The 20,225-nt window shown below is 39.8% G+C and overlaps 1 protein-coding gene across 4 annotated transcripts in view; it reads left to right on the top strand.

Annotated features, from left to right (window-relative positions):
* Positions 1–20,225, top strand: part of LOC144014169 (uncharacterized) — a 121,439-nt gene that overhangs the window by 86,534 nt on the left and 14,680 nt on the right. Inside the window, exons 3-4 of one of the 4 annotated variants that reach the window (XR_013282408.1) lie at positions 17,032–17,146; positions 19,240–20,167. The exons of 2 other annotated variants lie outside the window; for them this stretch is intronic. The gene's annotated coding sequence lies outside the window, so the exon portion shown is untranslated. Of the gene's footprint in view, positions 1–17,031; positions 17,147–19,239; positions 20,168–20,225 lie in introns of those variants that run through there. One more of the 4 variants, XR_013282405.1, reaches the window with a different exon arrangement.

Below are 20,225 nucleotides of genomic sequence, written 5' to 3'. Positions count from 1 at the left end.
AGGGGAGGATGGCGGGCGGGGGCGGAAACATTTGGAAGGCGAGCGCTGCCTGCCCACCTGTCTGCAAGGCTGCCAGCTGCGCGGCACACTCGCCGGCACGCGCAAGCATATGGCTGCTGATGCACACGTAAAAATGTCAACGTGTAAAACGGGCGAGAAAGACACATTTAGTAAATGCAACAAAGCTCTGATTGATGTTGCTGTTGCTTCCGGACGGAACGGAAACTATGATCATCTTTCCAATCAATAGTTGCATGTACGCATTTAGACAGATGTGTGAAACTGATCATGAAGGCATAACTCATGTCACGGAGAAATGCAGATTTTACTTGTTTTTATGCCTTGAAAAGGTGAACGAGAGAAGACGACTTTGCTGCTGATTAGCAACAGGTGTTTGCTGAGGGATTATAGCAATTGTACAAAAAAAAGTTTCTTTTTGTCAGACCTGCTCAGGTGTTTTTTGTGCAGAGAATGGATGTTGGCCATCTGGGGCAGGTAGATGATGATGATGATGATTGATGATGATGATGACGACGACGACAGTGCTTTTCTTCGGATGTAAAGCGCTGCAGCAAGTTGAGCATCATGCAACGCTTATGCTGCATTCGAGGATGGTCAGAAGTGGGATTTTTCCGAGTTCAAACCAGGAAGTGTGTACAGGAACTCAGAAATTCCACTTGCGAAGTCAGAAAAAAAAAGGAGCCCGACTTCAAATGACGTCACTCTACAATGGCGACCACAGAGTATAAAACTAGATCACTTTCGTCATTCATAAATATTCAACAAAACTCCACGTAACACAGTGCTTCTCAATTATTTTCTGTCATGCCCCCCCTAGGAAGAAGAAAACATCTCACGCGCCCCCCACCCCCCATGTGATTCGTCACATTTCCTCATCTTAGCTTTCGGGCGACTTTCGTTTGTCTCTTTATCTCCGTTTGTCTCCGCCTGTCTTCTCATCTCTGTTAAATATTTTTTCATGGTGTCACTTGAGGGTCTGCTACACTTCGTGCCTACACTTCACACTCATACTCTGTGCTGTGTGCAAAGTGCGCATGCTCAGTGCAAACAAAACCCCTACACCACCGAGCGAATGCTCCCTGCGCACACTCTGCCAATGAGAGCACCACTGCCCCCTAATGTAGTGGAGGTGCAATTGCACTTTATTCTAAGACAGTAAAAAAATAAAAATAAAAAAGCATGTTCCCTGAGGTCAAACGCGCACCCCTTGACGAAGCCTCGCGCCCCCCTGGGCGGGCCCGCCCCACTATTTGAGAAGCACTGACGTAACGCAACGTACGTGACAGTATGCCGCTATCTCCCTTCATGAAATTATACGGTCAACTACTGAACTGTATGAAATGCTTATGAAACTAAACAAAGTGGAATTTCTGCAGAAATTCTGTGGGAATGCTGAAAACTGAATGCTAATAAAATATTTCCCAAGCGAGATTTGAACCAACTCACTTGCATGCCTCTGTAACGCCAGGCAAGTATTTAACATGTAAGCTAGCTTGGCTTGTTGAAAATCATGGCTACTGGTCTATTTATACGTAAAAGTGTTATCTGAAAGTACCCTCCATTCATTTAGATGGAAAAAATGAATTAATGATATCCAATGGAAAAATGCAAAAAAATAAAATAAAAATAAAATTTATGCAATAGCGCCACCTAGGCATGCAGTACCCACCATTTATTTAGATGGAAAAGTGGAACTAAGATAGTTGGTATACATGTAGTCACCCAGCATAATTGCCATGGATACATTTACAATGTACAGTCGGAGGTGGGATTCAAACCCGCGACTTCCTGGTTACTGGACAATGCATTTAACCAAGTGCTCCACTGAGCAATATGACAGAGCTGGTAATGATGAGAAGTTGTATGTATGGAAGTGGGCGTGGAAAGCTGGACTGAGAAAAAGTTTATTGTCAGTTCCATTGAAAATGAATGGGGAAAAGTTGATCTTTCACATTAAATTATGTGAGTATTGTAAGTAATGTGGAATCAGACGATATATTCCCAAGATGGCGTGAATTTTTGAAGCAAGTTGAAATTTGAACGGTATAAATCGGAAGTATTATGTGGGAGTTGTTAGGCGGCAAAAGAGTGTGGAAAATAAAAAGCCGAATAATATATGTGGGAATGCAAGATCAAAACAATAAATGAAGCAAAATTGCAAAAAAGAAAGTTTTCTGGAGGTCAGAATGAGTTTTGAGGACCAAAATAAAAAACAATTTATCACTATCCACCATTTTGATTGTTTACTTTGGCCTCAAACGCTTTCTGGTCGTAACTGGGGGAAAAAACTGATGTATCTGACTTCCAACCATCCTCGAATGCAGCATTAATAATGCACAAAAATGTACGGTTTCTTGGTTATTATTCAATAAAATAAAAAACATGTTATCATTGATGTTTTGTTGTAACTGACTGTAAAATGGGAACTTCACCTCAACCAGCGTAATTGGCATGGATAACTGTTAAGAGCCAGGCATAGTGCTAACCAGGGCCAGGGAACACTCTAGTGTAGTATAATAATATTGTATTTTGCATTTTTTAACATTTTTTTTTAGTTTTGTAATATTTGAAAAATCTAATGATAATCCTTGTTTCCTTGTTTGTGCTGCACCTGTACCCCGTGTGGTTTGGGAAGGGAGCGTGGGGGCGGAGTCTTTCATTTTCTTGTGTGTTAGGTTCAAGGTCTTGCCATTGTCCTGAATGAATTAGGCTTCAATTATTCTGATCAATTTTCTTGACTCGGTCAAAGGCAAGGCAAGGCAAGTTTATTTGTATAGCACATTTCATACACAAGGCAACTCAATGTGCTTTACACGAGGAAAGACAACACATAAGCATCAAGAAATAGTAGTTAACATTCAGAGGAAAAAAATAAACCTCTATTAATCTCCTGTACATCATGTAGCTGAAATGGTGCATGTGTACCTAATGATTTGACCCAGTCCCGGAGCTTTTCATTTGTCTGTCACTGTGCCGATTTGGACTTTGGAGTTTTGCGGTTCAAATAAAAGCCCGCATATTTCATGAAGAGGCAACGTGTACATATGAGCTCCCTCGGCTGTCCCTGACAATTGAGTGGTTTGCTTTGTATGTTCCGTGTTGATATTTAAAAAGCCTCAAATGGCCACATGAGGGACATTGTGGTGGAATATTGTAGCGCCGGTCATCTTCCATTATCCCGAGAAGACGTAAGTGCTTGTGTTTTTCGAAAAGGAGCTAATTGCAGCCTTCAAAGTGGGAGCAGAATGGATGTCGCGTGGGGGAAGGGGAAAGGAAAATAAATAGGCTTGATTATGAAGCCATTAATCTCATTATGTGAGTGGCTGGCGGGGAAGTGCAAACAAATACATATACAGTCGGTCAGTTAAGTAAGTCTGCTCAGAGATGTCTTCCAGATGAATAGGTGGTAATGAGCGTGTAGTGGAAGTGATTCCCTCCCATCATCCCCCACTTAACACCCCACACTGCCACAACCCCTCCCCACATTTTTTGTTTGCAGGCAGGGCTCAGGTGTACAACATATGGTGTCTTTTCCTCACTCAAATGTTTTATTTCCAGCCTTCTCTTTCTTGCTCATCTTTTTATCATATTTATTTATTTTGATATTTATTTATTTTTTTATTTTTTTATGTTTTATTTCTTCTATATCTTCATTTTATTTGTATTTATTTATTTATTTATTTATTATGTTTTATTTCCGGGCCTCCGCTTTCTTTTTCTATTTATTTTATTTCATTTTATTTATTTATTTTTATTTATTTTATTTTATTTTATGTAGTTTTTTTAATGTTTTATTTCCGGCCTCCTCTTTCTTGCTCATCTTTTTATTTTTTTATTTTTTTATTTATTTTATTTTCAGCCTCCTCTTTCTTGCTCATCTTTTTTATTTTTTATTTATTTAATTTATTTATTTTTATATTATTTTATTTATTGTATTTATTTATTTATTCTGTTTTATTTCCAGCCTCCTCTTTCTTGCTCATCTTTTTATTTACTATTTATTTCATTTATTTGTTTTTATATTATTTTATTTATTTATTTATTTTATATGTTTTATTTTTGGCCTCCTCTTTCTTTCGGCCACCAATCGTCCGCGTTATTGTCCGCTCTGCCTCATTTGGACATTTGCGCCCACGCCGGGCGGGCGGGCGGAACTGTGCATGCGGCCCGCTCGTGTTCACATTAAGGTCGCACTTCCTGAAAAAGCAACAAACTCTGACATTGCTCATTCAGTCTCCACTTGTTCTTTTCATCGCCGCCGCAGTCAAACAGCCCCCCCCCAAGGATGATGAGACGTAAATAACATCTTGAACAATGACGCCAGCAAAAGGACCAATCAGGGTTTGAATGAACAGAAAAGGTTGGATGAAAGGAAACACGAAGAAGGGGGATGCTTGTGTGCGTTCAATACCAAAGACACAAACAAAGATTGTTTTCTTTTTCATCATGCACTTTTCCGCTATTTTGCAAAATGTTGTTAAATATGGATGCACATCCGCCCCCCACCCTCGATCATGCACACGCATGCACGCACGCACGCAGGCAGGCAGGCAGGCCTGTCCGGGGCAGGTCCGTGGGGACCGAGCCACTTGAAGGAGTGAGTGCCTAATGAGGGAGAAAATGTGTTTGAGTGTGGAGCAGCAGCAGTTAACGGCAGACTGTATTGACATTACACATGCACCAATTAAAGATGTAATTGACATCAACAAGGATGCGTCCCATTTAAAATTGTCATCACTGGGTGCAAACACGAGTCCAAACCTTCTTCTTCTTCTTCTTCTTCTTCTTCTTCTTCTTCTTCTTCTTCTTCCTCCTCCATTTTTGACCAAGTCATGTGCTTTGTCATCTTTGACTGAATTCAAAGATCATTGAATAATTTGAGGTTTTTTTTTTTATTTCCCGTAAGTTGACACAAACTTAAACATTCAGTGACAAAAGAGAAGACAACAGACTTAAAACAATCCCCCCCCCCCCCCAAAAAAACCCCCATCCGTACACTAGTGTTAATTTGATCCGCCACTTTTAAATTTAGTCTCAGTTATAGCCCAGTTTCACTCACACTTGTTAGTTTTTATGTAACTTTTTATTAGAGCTGAAGTTATGTAACATTTGTGAAAAAATAAATAAATAAAAAATGTATACAAATAAATTAATTAATTTAACAAAATAAACTAATTATAATAATAATAATAATTTAAAAAAATTATTTTTATTTTCTCCATAAAAATGCAGAGGTATCGAATCAGGACTCGGAATCGGCCAATCTCAAAATGAGGTGACTTGGACTCGGCTCCAAAAACGTGTGATCGGGACATCCCTAACCTGAGCCCTTGTGATGTCATTTTCAGTCGACAGCAAGTTGAAAAATGTGTTTTGAAAGGTAAAAATAATGAAAATATCACATTTATTAGAGGCGAAATATTCATGTTTGACTGCCAAAAATGGTTAAATAAGTCAAGTATATAAGAAGCAGATACGCGCCTCCTGCATCTCCAATATGCAATCTCAATTTCATACATTTAATGTCATGTCTGCAAAATGTACGCAACATTGTTCATTGCAACGAGCAAACTGCTCACACAAGCTCCTTTATTTATTTTATTTTACTATTTTTTTTTTTGTGTTGTATGCTTCAAATTTCAAAACAAGTGTGGCCATCGCGGGAAGGCTACACATGGACGCAAACACACGCACACGCACAACGTCCCCAGGTGTGGTTATCCGGGGATTACGTGCGAGCGAGTGTGTTCTCTGATAAAGAGTCTGTGTTTGAGTTTGGGATTGAGGGATTCTGAGTGGGATCAGTACAATTGACCTTTGGGGGGGGGGGGCATACAAAAAAAGACTACTTTTCAAAGCTGCATTTTGTTTCGGATGTGCAATTGTTGCGTTTTTGGATGCTGCATCATCCCTATTTAAATGAGGTATGTTTTTTTTTGTCTATTTAGCGAAGAAACTGTGTGCATGCGTGTGTGCATGAGCTGGAGGAGGGGGACTTTGTGTTTGGATTTGGGATCACAGTGGAGACTGATGTATGAACAGCACTCCATAAAGCACACAGATTATCAGGTCAACACGCACCAACATACTGACCTAAACAAAAGAAGACCCACAAAACACGCATACTGTGATGCCTTTCTTTGAAAGAAAAAAAAATCAGGATATGTAAAAATCAATCTATCGTCATTTTTTTTTTTTTTTTTAAAGAGATTTAGTACTTTAGTGTGTGCTCCATATTGCCACTTTCTGGTCATCCTTTGCAAGTGCAGCATGTGCTGAAAGAATATCCTGTTACTGTTTACTGAGCAGCACAAAATCACCAACGTATGATGAAGACTATTTTATTTTATTTTTTAACTATCGTAGAGATGTCCCGACCATTGATCCGCTCTTGAATTGTAGTATGTGTGTTTGTGCGTATCTCTCACAGATTGACAAAATTGACATGACAACGATTGACAAAAACGATGATGATAATGATGAGTCCTGTATGGAGGTAAATATTAGGGGTATGCCAAAAAATCGATTCATAGGAGAATCGAGATTCTCATTTATTAATCAAATTGAATCTATTTAATATCCAAAAATCAATTTTATTTAAATTAGAAATGAAGAAGAAGGGGAAAAGGCAGTTGTAGCCCACATGCTGTTTTTGTGGAAAACGCCACTTACAATACAAAATTAATAAATGTTTAAACAAAAAAAGACACTTTAATGTCTCTATTTGTCATTTGGTCTTGCAGAGCAGACTGGAGTACATCATGACAATGTTGTGCATATCTGTAAATTGAAGCAGAAATCATTTGTCAATCAAATAATTTTTAATCAAAAATTGTTTGAATCGAGAATCGAAAATCGATTCTGAATCGAATCATGGACCCAAAAATTGTAATCGAATCGAATCGTGAGACAGTCAAAGATTCCCAGCCCTAGTAAATATGGTGCAAAAGTAACTCGTAAAAAAAAAGATTGTACCTCTAGAAAAAATATATACTTTTGTATCTGTAAAAGTCGTGATTTGTACCTTTAAAAAAAAAAGCGTACCTATAAAAAAAAAAACAACCTAAAAAAACATGCAAATTTATACTTTTTTTCTATAGGTACATTTTTTTTTATTTTTTTTTTTTACAAGTTAATTTTGCACCATATTTACCTCCATATTCCTGTCCTCTCTGAAAAACACACAACAGCTTTCAAAGGCCCAACAATTCACATTTGATTCCTCCCAACATTAGAAACAACAGCAGCAATATCAATTTGATGTTTCATTCAACATTGTGAGGTCGTACTGAGGCGAGAAGATACAAATCAAACATGCGCTCGTGCATGTTGACGAACTGCTCGCCTCGGCCAACTTGTAGAGCACAGGACGATAGATGCCGCTTCAAACGTTTGGTTTGAAAACATTTATTACGTTCTTGCTAGTTGTACAACTCTTAAACATGTGCTGCTGCACCCAGATGAGGTGACGATAAGTCAAGAACTGAAAGAACAAAATACAAAAGAATCCAAAAATACAGTCAATCTGTTGTCCTCAAATCTGTGCGTTAATATATATATCAATATAAATGCTGCAAGTAAAAAATAAAATGTAACGCAAATGTATTATTGAGTGGTTCAATCCAAACAAATGGCACCCGGAAGGTTGGCCAAAGTTTTCCATGGAGGCAGAGTCACATTGCGAGATGGCAGACATGGCAAAGCTTGAAAGGGCCAATTCCACAGTCGCCTTGCTGGTGAAGGTGCGAAGACGGGAAAAGGCCAAAGTACGAGAAGGTCAGCCAGCAGATCAAACGGAAGACATTTACTGCTCCAACAAGGCTGTCGACAAACATACAACACATCTGAGCCAGTGTCTTTGGCGGAATAATCGCACAAGCGGGCACATCTGGTGCACTTTGAGATGTCATGCAGTGGTAATAAGCGTCAACCTCTCGGAATGTGAATGCCACCTTTTCATCGGAAGCACGTCGTTCATTGTGTATGCTTTCTCTGCTACACTTCATGGAGACAAGTCAGTGAAGGAGCTCACCAATTGTTTATTTTATTTTTGTAATTGGGCACAAGGCTGGAAACTTTGCAGGAACAGTTTGAGAAAGGCTCTTTGCGGTTCCAGTGCACTTGAATGAATTGAAAAGTGAAAAAAACCACAAACCTTTGGAGTGAGCGAGAACAAAGATTGGACGACAACATCAGCAAACATCACAAACTTTCTTCCAAATAAATAAAGAGTCTTCCAAGAACAATGAACAAGGACATGAGGACTGTGGGACGCTTCCATGCACTGAACTGTGACACTTCGGCAACGGAGGGGAGAATGCAGATGGCTTTTATGTGTGGCTTGATTGGTGGCAGGTGGTGGTAATCATGGGCGGGGACCGGTAATTAGGGAGCGGCAGGAAGGGCAAGTGACCTGGGGTGAGAGGAGAGTTAGACTTTCAAAACAAAACGGGAAACATGGACACAAAATAAAAGCATGGGCCGTCACGCCGGTGGCGGCGTGACAGTGCCGGCCATATATATATATATATATATATATATATATATATATATATATATATATATATGTGTATATATATATATATATATATATATATATATATATATATATATATATATATATATATATATATATGTATATATGGGTGCTGGAGCTTAGCTTCGGGCAGTAGGAGGGGTATACCGAGGAGTCACAAACTTCTCTGCTCTCTATCTGTCATATGACCAAGCTGATAATAACAATCCCAATAATAGTATTGATGACAGCAACTTATGTCTTGTTTGTGCCGCTCTTGTCAGCGCTCGCTGATGCGACGGGCCTGAAAAAAAGGCCCGGGAGGCCTCTTAAAGTGCAGTCATTAGGCAGCCGCTTGTGTAAGGTGTTCTTGCAAGAAATCATCTACCAGCCGTCAATTAGGCACACGCACTGGCTGGAGAGAAAGGGAGAGGATGCGCGCGTGTGTGTGTGTGTGTGCGTGTTAATCATGACCCAAGGCTCAACCTGCTGTTGAGAACACTAACTTGTGACTTCGTGCCTTTGTTCACCCTGGAACATCTGGCTTTGACCGAAGGGTGTGTGTGGGTGTGTGTGTGTGCGCAGGCGCATCTCTAATTGTTTGCTCAAAGAGACAGAGCAAGAGAGGGGGTGCGTGTGTGTGTAGTGATGCGAGCGCAGCAAGGACTATAAGGCGCGAGGAGTTGATCATCGTCGTGGAAAGCTCCGAGGGAAAAAGGCCTGGAAGCCCCTTCTGTCAGCTGGGCTCTGAACTCCTTCCCCTCGACTGCCCCTACAGAAAAACGCACGCGCACGCACGCACACACACACGCAGGATCCCTCTGGTGCAGCAGATTAGAGTTTGAGTGAGTGTGAGCAGAACAATGCCCCAGTGTGTGTTTGCAGAGCCGTGGCTAATTGTGTTCATTTGCTGCTTAACTTGAGACAGTGAGGCCGCTGAAGATGCGTGTGCGCGTTTGTGTGTTAAGTGCCATGTGAGGCCATTTTCTGTGTTTGAACATCCTCGTGCACGTCCGCCTCAGAGGCAACATTTGGAAGTGCAGTTCACTGCAACTTGGTAGACTAGCGTAGTTTTCAAACCGTATTATTACACAGTCAATTTGACTCTATTTCGAGTAGCTAATATTTACATTTGGAAGAGAGTAGAATAAAGAATAAAGAAAAGTCACTGAAGGGTTGAGGAACAAACTCATGACCTCCTGTCACGGTTTGGGTTGATTTTGTTACTTTTATGAGGGCTCAGGTTTAATTTTGATTTAATCCTCATGTTTCTTTAAAAGAACACAAGACAGCTATTCTGTGAAATGGTTCATTTCAACTCTTCCCTGGAAAATAAAAAACGCCAATTTATGTTGAGCAATTATGATTTTATAGTACTTTTTATGAATATTTTTGTGTTAAGTACTGTATCTATTACGAAGTGGGGGGGACCTAAAGGCGGAGTAACCAGACAGGAAGTGGACTGACAGGAATGAAAATCACTTTATTAGTTGGGACTAAATAAAGGAATTGATGGAACGTGACTGGCAGGACGTGAGCGAGGAAGACTTGACATGACTTGACGTGACGTGACGTTGACGTGGAGAAGACTTGGCATGACGTGAACATCTGAGTTGACGTGCAGACTTGAATAGACGGTGAGACACTTAAGTTGACGTGGAGACCTTGAGTTGGAGGGGAGACACTTGACCAGGAGTAGAAAACTGAACCAAACGTAGGGAAACTGGAACAAACGTAGAGAAACTGGCAACACAGCTTAGCACTCTGGATTGGACAAGAAAAGACAATGCTCCCACACTACGTGAACAAACACCACTCCCTAAATACAAACACTAACGAGACACTAACAGGACACACCTGGGACACGCAGCAGGCAGAGGGAACCAATTAGCAACACACAGGTGGACTTACTCAGACAAGCGAGACAGGGGAAAAACACACAAGAACACCAGACAACCAACATTCTCACCAAAATAAAACAAAACCCAACCCAAACAAAACTGAAACATGACAGTATCGGGCATTTCGGACAGTCACGTATGATCGCGACGCATCATCGTGGCGTATCATCGTGACGTATCGCGTATGCAAAATACACATTGACATTCAGGACCTGGATTTCCCATCTCTGGTTTTGTTCCATGTCTTGTCTCGGTTTACCCTTTTGTATTTTGTCGTTTTTGTTTGTTAGTTTGTTGCTGATTTTTGCTTTTTTGTTTTTGTTTATTAAACTTCTTTATGACCTCATTATTCGCCTCCTCGCCCTGCTTCCCTGCATTTGGTCCTCAACCACACCCCAAACATGACACCTTCAGCTTAGGAGATTGCCGATCTACTGCCTGAGTCATGAAGCTCCTGCTGTGTGTTCATATCACTTGTCAGCCGGAATCTTCCGAACTCCAAGAGACCAAAAACGATGTCTCCTCTTGGTGTTAAGCAAACAGTCGGAGGGTCATAGCTCAGGTGGTAGTGTGGCAGTCTCCCAAGCTGAAGGTCGTGAGTTTGTTCCTCAACCATTTAAGTGACTTTGATTTTTTTCCCCTCCCAATTCTTTATTTGACTCTGTTGCAAGTGTAAATATTACTCTAAAACTTTAGGCATAATGTCAAAGGATGGGTGTATTTTAAACAATTTTCATACATAAGGTGCATAGGTTTCATAGAAGGCGCATTATTATTATTTTTTGTGAATCATTTGACGTTAAAATCTTTATTCTAGTTGTACTGTATCCTTTAACTGATAGATTTAGCACGATTGTGCTAGGTTTTATCAAGTAGCGGCACATGTCCCACTTGCTTTTGTTCACCATGCAACTACACGAGGCTGAGCGAGGGATCCTTCAACAGACGAAAAAAAAGTTATATCATGAATATCATGAACAACTTTGGCTAACGCTAAATGTTATCGTGGTTGACAGTTCAACAGCTGTAAACAAGTTATGGCACTCAAGATCCAACATTTTTTGCTCTTTCCTGGCTGCAATTGGAAACTGGCCGTGTTGTTTACTTTGCGTCCGTCAGGTCACACAGTCAATGCCAGAAAAGCTCCATTTGCGTTGGGTCTAACCGACGACCGCACTATTAGACTAGTCGGACTACATTCCCCATGATTCTTAAACACGGAAACAGGAAGTACTTCTAGTTTCGATATGACGAAAATGTAACGCATGATTCTATACGGATGAGAATGGGAACACGAACAAAAGGAATTTGAATGAAACAGCATCCATCCATCAGTGTTAATTTTGACAAGAAATTTTAGAGTTTTAGTTATAGTCTTTTGACTAAAATTCATTCAAGTTTTAGTCATTTAGTCATCTGATTGTATTTTAGTTTTAGTCCAATTCTAGTCGACGAAAAATAAACAGCAATTTTAGTCGATGAAAAAAAGAGAAATTTTAGTCGACTAAATTTACAGTTGTGCAGGTCTCAGGTAACAACCAATCACAGAGCAGCTTCAGAAAACAGGTGAGCTGTGACTGGTCACTGCCTGAGCCCTGAGCCACTGTGATGTCATGTCATCTTCAGTCGACAACAAGTGGCAAAATTGCAGACCCCCTGAGATGGATAAAAATGGCTGGATTTTGCTTCAGAATTTATATTCCACAAATGTCTTGTTAATTAGAATGTTATGTTTAGATTAGTGAGGTCCAGTGTTAATTTTGACAAGAAATTTTAATTAAATTTTAGTTATAGTCCTTTGACTATAATTAATTGAAGTTTTAGTCATCATTTTGTCATCTGATTGTATTTTAGTTTGAATCAGTCGAGGAAAATAAAGAGCATTTTTAGTCAACTAAATTGACAGTTTAGTCGATATTTTCCTTCAGCATACATTTCAACTTTTATACTTAAAATTATAACACACCTGTTTGTAACTTGAGTTTAACATGCAAGACACATTTCATACAACGGTGTCTTTATTAATTGTTTCAGTGAAACATGTTGAACTGACAAAAATATAACTTTGTTTTCACCTAAATGAAAAAGAAAAAAAAAAAAAGTGCAAAATTTAGATTAATGTTGCAGCTGCACAACGGGTTCTTTTCTCCTTCGCGAATTTCATTCCTTCTGATTGGATTGTGTGAATTTTCCTCACTGTGTTGTTTTCATTTTTGTTTTAGTCATGAAATTGCCAGTCAATTTTAGTTAATGTTTTCATCTCAATGAATGACTTGTATTTTTATTTTCGTTTCATTTTGGTCTGAAAAAAAATGTCATAACGAAAATTTTTCGTCACCAAAATGATCACTGCTATCCATATATAAGGCGCTTCGGATTACAGGGTGATTTTTGCGAACATGGAAAGACTTTCAGTTCACCTTGTAGTCGGCAAAATAAGGCAAAGCTGAGTCAAGTCGGTGCCACCGAGCGTCCTTAAAAGCGGAACAATGGCGGCCATTGTTGGCACCGAAGTCCCAGCGAGGCTCAAACATACAACGGCGGGCGGATCGATCGCAAAATAATGTCATCTTAGAAGGTCACTCTAGGACCTTTTGGCCGTGTCAATACAAAACCGCATGCGCACTCCCTCACATGAGATCAACATAATCAAATCTTAGCAATCTAACATTTCTAATGATGAAGCGACGAGTGGCAAGTGGGAGTAGTAAATGTGAACACATGTAGAGTTGCGGACTTCGGTGTGCCTGCCTAGCTTTGCTTAGAGGCCCTTCCCTGCCCATGGCGAGGGCAGGGGGAAAAAAATAAACAGCTAAAGAGACAAACAGCGAGAGCCACTTAGAGCCACTTAAAGCCAAGGCTCCTTCCCACAGCGAAGCACTTGCCCAGGGCGAGCGCTGCCTGCTTGCCTCGCCAGGAGGCCTCAGACCGCCGCCATCAAGGAGGCTGCGCTGGCTCGCTGCAATGCTGAGAAAAAAACAACACTCATTTCCTCCTAGAGACTTGCACCTTTTGGAGGCATCTGAATTTAAAAACGATTTATAGCCAGATTATGTCAAGCCAACACTGTGAAAACAAAAATGCTGTTTTTTACGGGAAAATACGGGCAGCTGTGGTTGCCAAAAGTGTACCGTTATATTACGGTAACACATTTTCGACGTTTATGGTAAAAATTTGTATTGACACAGTGGATTTTACAATTATAAAATGTACTGAATCCAAGATTTGACTGTTAAAAAAGAATTTGACGTTTTAAAAAAAACAATGTTTTACTGGAAAATTTACATAATTTTATTTTTTATTTTTGTGGCAAAATATGGTGATAAAGCGCTTTCCTACCTTACAATGCCCTCAAAGTGCTTTGCATTTTTACTACTGTAATTTCCGGACTATAAGCCGCAACTTTTTTTACACGCTTCGAACCCTGCAGCTTATACAATGATGCGGCTAATTGATGCATTTTTTTCCGACGGCCGCCAGGGGCGCTCGAGCAGAAAAAGTAAGAGTGAGACAGATGGAATATATGTGTGGAGGAAGACGCAAGTTCAATGTAACTTGGTGCTTTGTGCATGAATAAAATGAGCATGAACAGACCCTCATCATGGAAAATACAACAAGTCTCAGTCTGAGTGACTTTAACCGGTATGTTATTTTTAAGTTAGTTACTAGCGTATTGCTGCTGTGTTACTGCCCGCGTCACAGGCACCGTTTGGAAAGAAAAGCTAAGGTATATTATTCAACCTTTGAAAACTCTTTCTGTGTACCGTCTTTCTTTGTAAATATCTCGTGTTTCAATGTGGACACATGCGGCTTATAGTCAGATGCTTTTTCCTTTAGAAATATACTGGGTGCAGTTTATAATCAGGTGCGCTCTTTAGTCCAGAAATTACGGTACTCATTTCACCTACTGATTACACAGCATCAGGAACAACTGTACTTACGTTACCTTGCTCATGAATATTTGATACCATCACACTGCACCGGGATCAAACCAACAACCTCACAGTTGCAAGACGCCCACTCTACCGCTGATCCACCCTAACCTCTTGTTCTTAATGTAAGTCATCAGTAAGGGACTGTTGGATCTACAAGTTATATTTATATTTGCACTGTATTTATTTTTATTTTTTTACAAAATTATTCTGGTAACCACAGCTGCCAATTTTGTTTCTGTAAAAATAAACGATGTTTTTACATATGGTTTAAACATTAATTTGTACAAATTTGGCATAAACAAAATGTAGCAAAGAACCGATACTGACAAAAAGTGTTATTCTAACACTTCAATGATTTCATTTGAACTGTATCCATGCAATGTTTTCTGTTTTACAGTTAATCTGTTTAAATTACAGTATTTTGTGAATTCTCCAAAAGAATTTGATCTTTTTAACATTTTCTTATACTGTCCAATCAGCAGTTGTTTGTTACAACATATTCATGTAAATGCTTCATTGTTTTTGAATTAACAGTTTTTTAATTTACAGAAATTCCCTGTTAAATCCACAGACATTATTTACAGTGAAGACACGCTTCCGTGCAAGAAAAAAAAAAAAAAGGACAAATCATACATGAGGTGAACTTCAGGTTCTCTTGTCAACTGCTTTCCAACTTTTATTGTCTTCTCCGTTGTTTTCATTTGCTTTTAATTTGCCATTCTTCTGCCCACTCTGCCTCCCTCGGCTCATTCCCTCACCTGCCTTCTATTTTTCCGTCCCCCGGCTGTGAAAGCAAAGGCCAACACTCCCCTGGGAGTTGTGTTTACCTGAGCTACTCGCCGCTTTTTGACATTCGCCTACTTGGAGACACAAGGAGAACAAGAGAAGAGCACATGTTGTTTCGGGAAAGGTTGGCCCCACCCACTTTAAAGGGGAAATCATTTTAGTTTTGACAATATGTTCTATGCGGCTCCACTCGTCTAAATACGGTATTCGGGTTGATATTGCGTTAGTGGAATATGAGTTAAGCAGCAAAATGCAGCCGTTTTGATCCTTCTCAGGGGGCGGCCATTTTGCCAGTTGCTGTCGACTGAAGGTGACATTGCACAGGTCTCAGGTAACAACCAATCACAGCGCAGCTTCAGAAAAGAACTGAGCAACTGTGATGTCATCTTCAGTCGACAGCAAGTGGCAAAATGACCACGCCCCCTCAGATGGATTAAAAACGGCTGTTTTGCTTCATAACTCATATTCCACAAATGTCATATGATTCAGAATTCATGTTTCGACTAGTGAGGTCACATAGAACATATTACAGTATTGTCAAGAAACGTTTCAAGGGACACTTGATTCATTGAGCCATTTTCAGCAGTAAAAAGTGATGTAAATATTTTGTCTTTTTGTAGTATGGACTGATTTGGGTCGGTACCTCCAAGCACTGATTCACATCAAATCAAATGGTGCCTTGTTTGGGTTCTGAAGCGCATCATTCTAAGTTGTGACTGTGCAGGAGTAAAAGAGTTGACAATTTTCCATGGCGCACTTGAACACAACATTGTAAGTTGAAAACATTAAAAAGTAATTGTGAAATAGATTTGTAAATACTAGCGATGTTGCTACAAAGCAACAAAATCGTCCAGCGTTAAACATATTGCCAAAACGTTAACAAAACGTTTTATTTATTTGTATTTATTATTTTGTGCTGATGGAACCCCCAAAATTACTGGGATGGTTTTGTTCAAATAAAAAAACAAAAAACAAAAAACATTTGGAAACACTTTCCTCCCCCCCCCCCCCCCCTCCCCCCCCCCCCCCCCCCCCGCCCCCCCCTCCTTAATACTTTGCCGAGGAATCGGATCAGGACTTGGTATCGGCAAATCCTCAAAATCAGGTGACTCAGACTCGGGTGCAAAAAAATGTCATCGGGACATCCCTAGTAAAAAGAAATTACTGTTAAATAAACAATGATGAACATTTATTACCATTCAAATAAATAACATAAACAAGAAAGAAGGTGAAATAAAAGCGTAAAAAAGTACAGAAAATTGGTACCATTGAGTACCGGTATTGATCCCCAGGTACCGAGAATTGGAACGGTACCTAAAGTTAACGGTGTTAACTTTATAATTTTTCATGTACAATTAATACCTTTAAAAAGTATTTTTTCTACTGGCTGTCGACTGATGATGACATCACCTGTGCTGAGGAAGTAGGTAACAGCCAATCATGGCTCGCTTTGCTGACCAAACTGAGAAAACAGGTGAGCCATGATTGGACTTCAGCACAGATGATGTCATCATCAGTCGACAGCAAGTAGAAAAATTACTTTAAAGGTATTAATTGTATATGTAAAAATAATGAAGTTATCAAATTAATTCTGGACAAAATATGCACTTTTCACTGCTGAAAATTGTTCAATGAGTCACGTATCCCTTTAAGGTTGACTTCCACTTAAAAAAAAAAATGCAAAGTAGATATAATGCATGTGGCAAAGCAGAATCAAAGTTGTCAATATTTTTGCATCTACTTCATAATGAGCTCCGATATTGTCAAGCATGAGAAAGTTCATGAAGAGCGCAAAGTACACAAGACACGTCTGCTACCAGTGTGTGTTTACCTTGAGTGTAATGCATGCTGATGGTGACACGGGTCCCTACAGGGCCAGCCACCCCCGGGGTCCAGGTCGCCCAGCTTGACCACCGGGTCAAGCAGACGACTCTCACCCCTGGCACCGTAGACGACTGCCCGGGACCATTAGGATCCATTACCAGGAGGTACGGCGGGCTAACACGACAAACACACAAAGTGACGTGAAGATGAATGTCATGGAAGGGCTTCCATTGGAGAGATGGGCCCAGTATTTATTGTTGGGAAGCTCAAAATGAAAATGAACAAAAGCTTTGTTTCCATTTCAGTGCCAAGGGTTCGTCCGTCTGTCAGTCTGCATGTAAATGAATAACTTTCGAGAGAGAAAAGCATGCAATGAGTAGCATCATGTAGATGAGATGTCGCAAGTCGGCCTCCAGCCGCTCGCTGCCAAAAGATTCACTTCAAATGGACGTCCTCGGGGCAATGACCTTCTGGGAGTCTGTGGGGTGTGTGCACTGGTGTACATGCCATAATTGTCATATGCAAACTAAATATTGCCGATATTTGGTCGAAACCTCCTTATGTCCGAACATTTGATATATATATATATATATATATATTTTTTTTTTTACATATTTACACAGTATTAACCAATTAATGATCAAAATAAAATCACTCAGTGTAATGCACATCAACCATAGAGGTAAATTTGCACCCAGATTAATAACAATATTGACAATTAAACTGTCTAGTCAGGCCAGCTTTTTTTCCCAATTGCATCACTTCAGGACTCTTATTGTTTGTGACTAGTGTTGTTCCGATCCCGTTTTTTGGCTCCCGATACCGATACCCAGCTTTGCAGTATCGGCCGATACCGATACCAGACCGATACTTAAGGTTTTTTTTCCTCAACATGAAAAAGCTGTCCTGCCATTGGTTCAGAGCATTCAAGGGCCAAGGATATCTTAGATCGGCATGTAGTGAACATGTCATATATGTTGTGCACGAGCAAGACACAAGATGCTGCATCCAAAATCCTATATTAGCGTTGGAATTAATGGTATCGGCATGTTACTTGTGAGTAGTCACCGATACCGATACCACTGTTTTTATGCAGTATCGGTATCGGAACAACACTATTAGTGACCGCAGTGAGGTTTAAGACTGGTGATGTTAAGTACTGAGGTTGGATCCCAAAAACGCAGACACAAATAAGACTTTACTATTTATTCACATCGAGAGGCGTGGAACAAACTTGACTAGAGGAGAAACAACTGGAATTTGCACAGAGGAACAGAGGTAATAATCCGACAAAAACGCACTTCTTAGACAGGCTTATATAGACAGCGAATGGATCTGATTGGCTGTGGCTAGATATGTGGGTAACAGGACTGACATGGAATTATATTGGTTGTTGAGCAGATAAAGAGATGAAAGATTCTTGACATCGCATTTCTTCTGACATCACATAGCTTAAGACCAGTTGAAACTAGATGCTGGTTACATCAGTTCAAATCAGACACTTAACCTCACGGTCATGACCCAAACATAAGCCTTACATGACCCTAGTCATGACAGGTGAGGCACTGACTTCTCTGGAATTGGATATAAAGTTGTCAACCCAAAATAGAAAATTAGCCGGTATATTAATTTGGATAGTTTTCAAAACTTTTCATCATGCGTCAATCAATTCCACGCTGTCCAACAATGCGATGGCGAGAAAAACAAAACCACTTTTAATATAAGGTAAAGTTTATTATTAATTAATTGATCTTTTTTTCCTGATTCCACATTTATTTATTTATTTATTTTTATTTTGCTGAAATGATGCAATCATTGACATACTGGATTGAAAAAGAATAAGAATGTATAGCACGGACCAGTGAACTTATTATTATTATTATTATTGTTGTTGTTGTTGTTGTTATTTGACTTCTTAAAAGAGAGACATGAGAAAGGACAGGAAAGCTCCGCTTTCTGATTAGACTGTTGAAGAAGTGAGATGATGATGATGATGATGATGTAACTGCAGTCGTTAGCGTTTGTGAAGAATGACATCCATTTTTGTGTCGGGCTTGTTAGCATGAACACAGAAGACTGAGGTGCACTGGTTTTAAAAACATTTCCTGATTTGTAGATGATTTTGTAGATAGGAGAAATCCACCAAACAGTGACAATATATAACAGGTGTTAAATATTGCTAAACAGGCTGCCACGTAAATGAAGTATGCATCGAATATAAGATAAAACGTGTCTCTGAATGCGTGCGCGTTTTCAGCCTATTATCCAGACGAAAGCGTGGCAGCCGTCCCATGTCTGCAAGGTGCGTGCGCGCTTCAGAGCGCAGCAGCAGCGGCAGCAGCTGTGTCGTACCTCCAAGCATCTTCACAACAGACGAGCACGATTGCGGGTGAATTGAAGGACGGAAGTCGCACCTCTGCTGCACTTGTCTGCTGCTCATGTATGTCATCGCTCCTCCTTGGACAGCACGCACGCACGTGCTCCAACATCTGCTTCATTCTTTGAAAGGGTCACTTGATTCAGATGAATCTGGGCACTCATATAAAAGGTCTCTATGTCAAAATGATGTCAGCACTAAAATTCACCTCCTAAAAAAAACTCAGCAGTGATTTAATGCCTTTTATATTTTGCGTATTTTTGCCCCACCCACTTTTCAGGCATGGCCTGCTTGTTTCCGCATCTAGGCCTGGGTTTTAAAAATCGATATATCGATATCGAATCAATATTCCTTTTCATAGCCCAATATCAATTAGGGATATAATGATAACGGCGATATCGTGATATCGTGATATGAAAACTGCCACATTGTATCGGTGTCATCCTGTCACAAAAAAATTTAAAAGTTGGTTTGATTTCCATTTGTGCAGTTGTAGCACCCTCTGGTGGCTAGTTTTTTTTTCAGTGCAATATAATTTTCACAAGGCATGTTTTAGCCCTTATATGTATAAAATCCACTAATGGTCAGATCAATAATAAGAAATATGCTTGTGAAGCGAGTCAATATGTGAAGGAACTCAATATATAAATTTATATCTTTTTTATATATAATGTAATTTTTATTGGACAAAAGCACAATGTGTGTTTTTCTTTTTTAGTATGAGCTCTTTTATTTATTTATTTATTTATTTATTTTCAATATTGTGACCTTTTTTGTATCAACACCCCCCCCCCCCCCCCCCCCACACACACACACACTCACAATATCATGATAATTATCGTATTGTGACCTTCATATCGTGCTAA

Source organism: Festucalex cinctus, chromosome 2 (genome assembly GCF_051991245.1).
Source record: "Festucalex cinctus isolate MCC-2025b chromosome 2, RoL_Fcin_1.0, whole genome shotgun sequence".
In the NCBI taxonomy this organism is placed as follows: Eukaryota; Metazoa; Chordata; class Actinopteri; order Syngnathiformes; family Syngnathidae; genus Festucalex; species Festucalex cinctus.
This window is presented reverse-complemented; position numbering and strand designations above follow the sequence as displayed.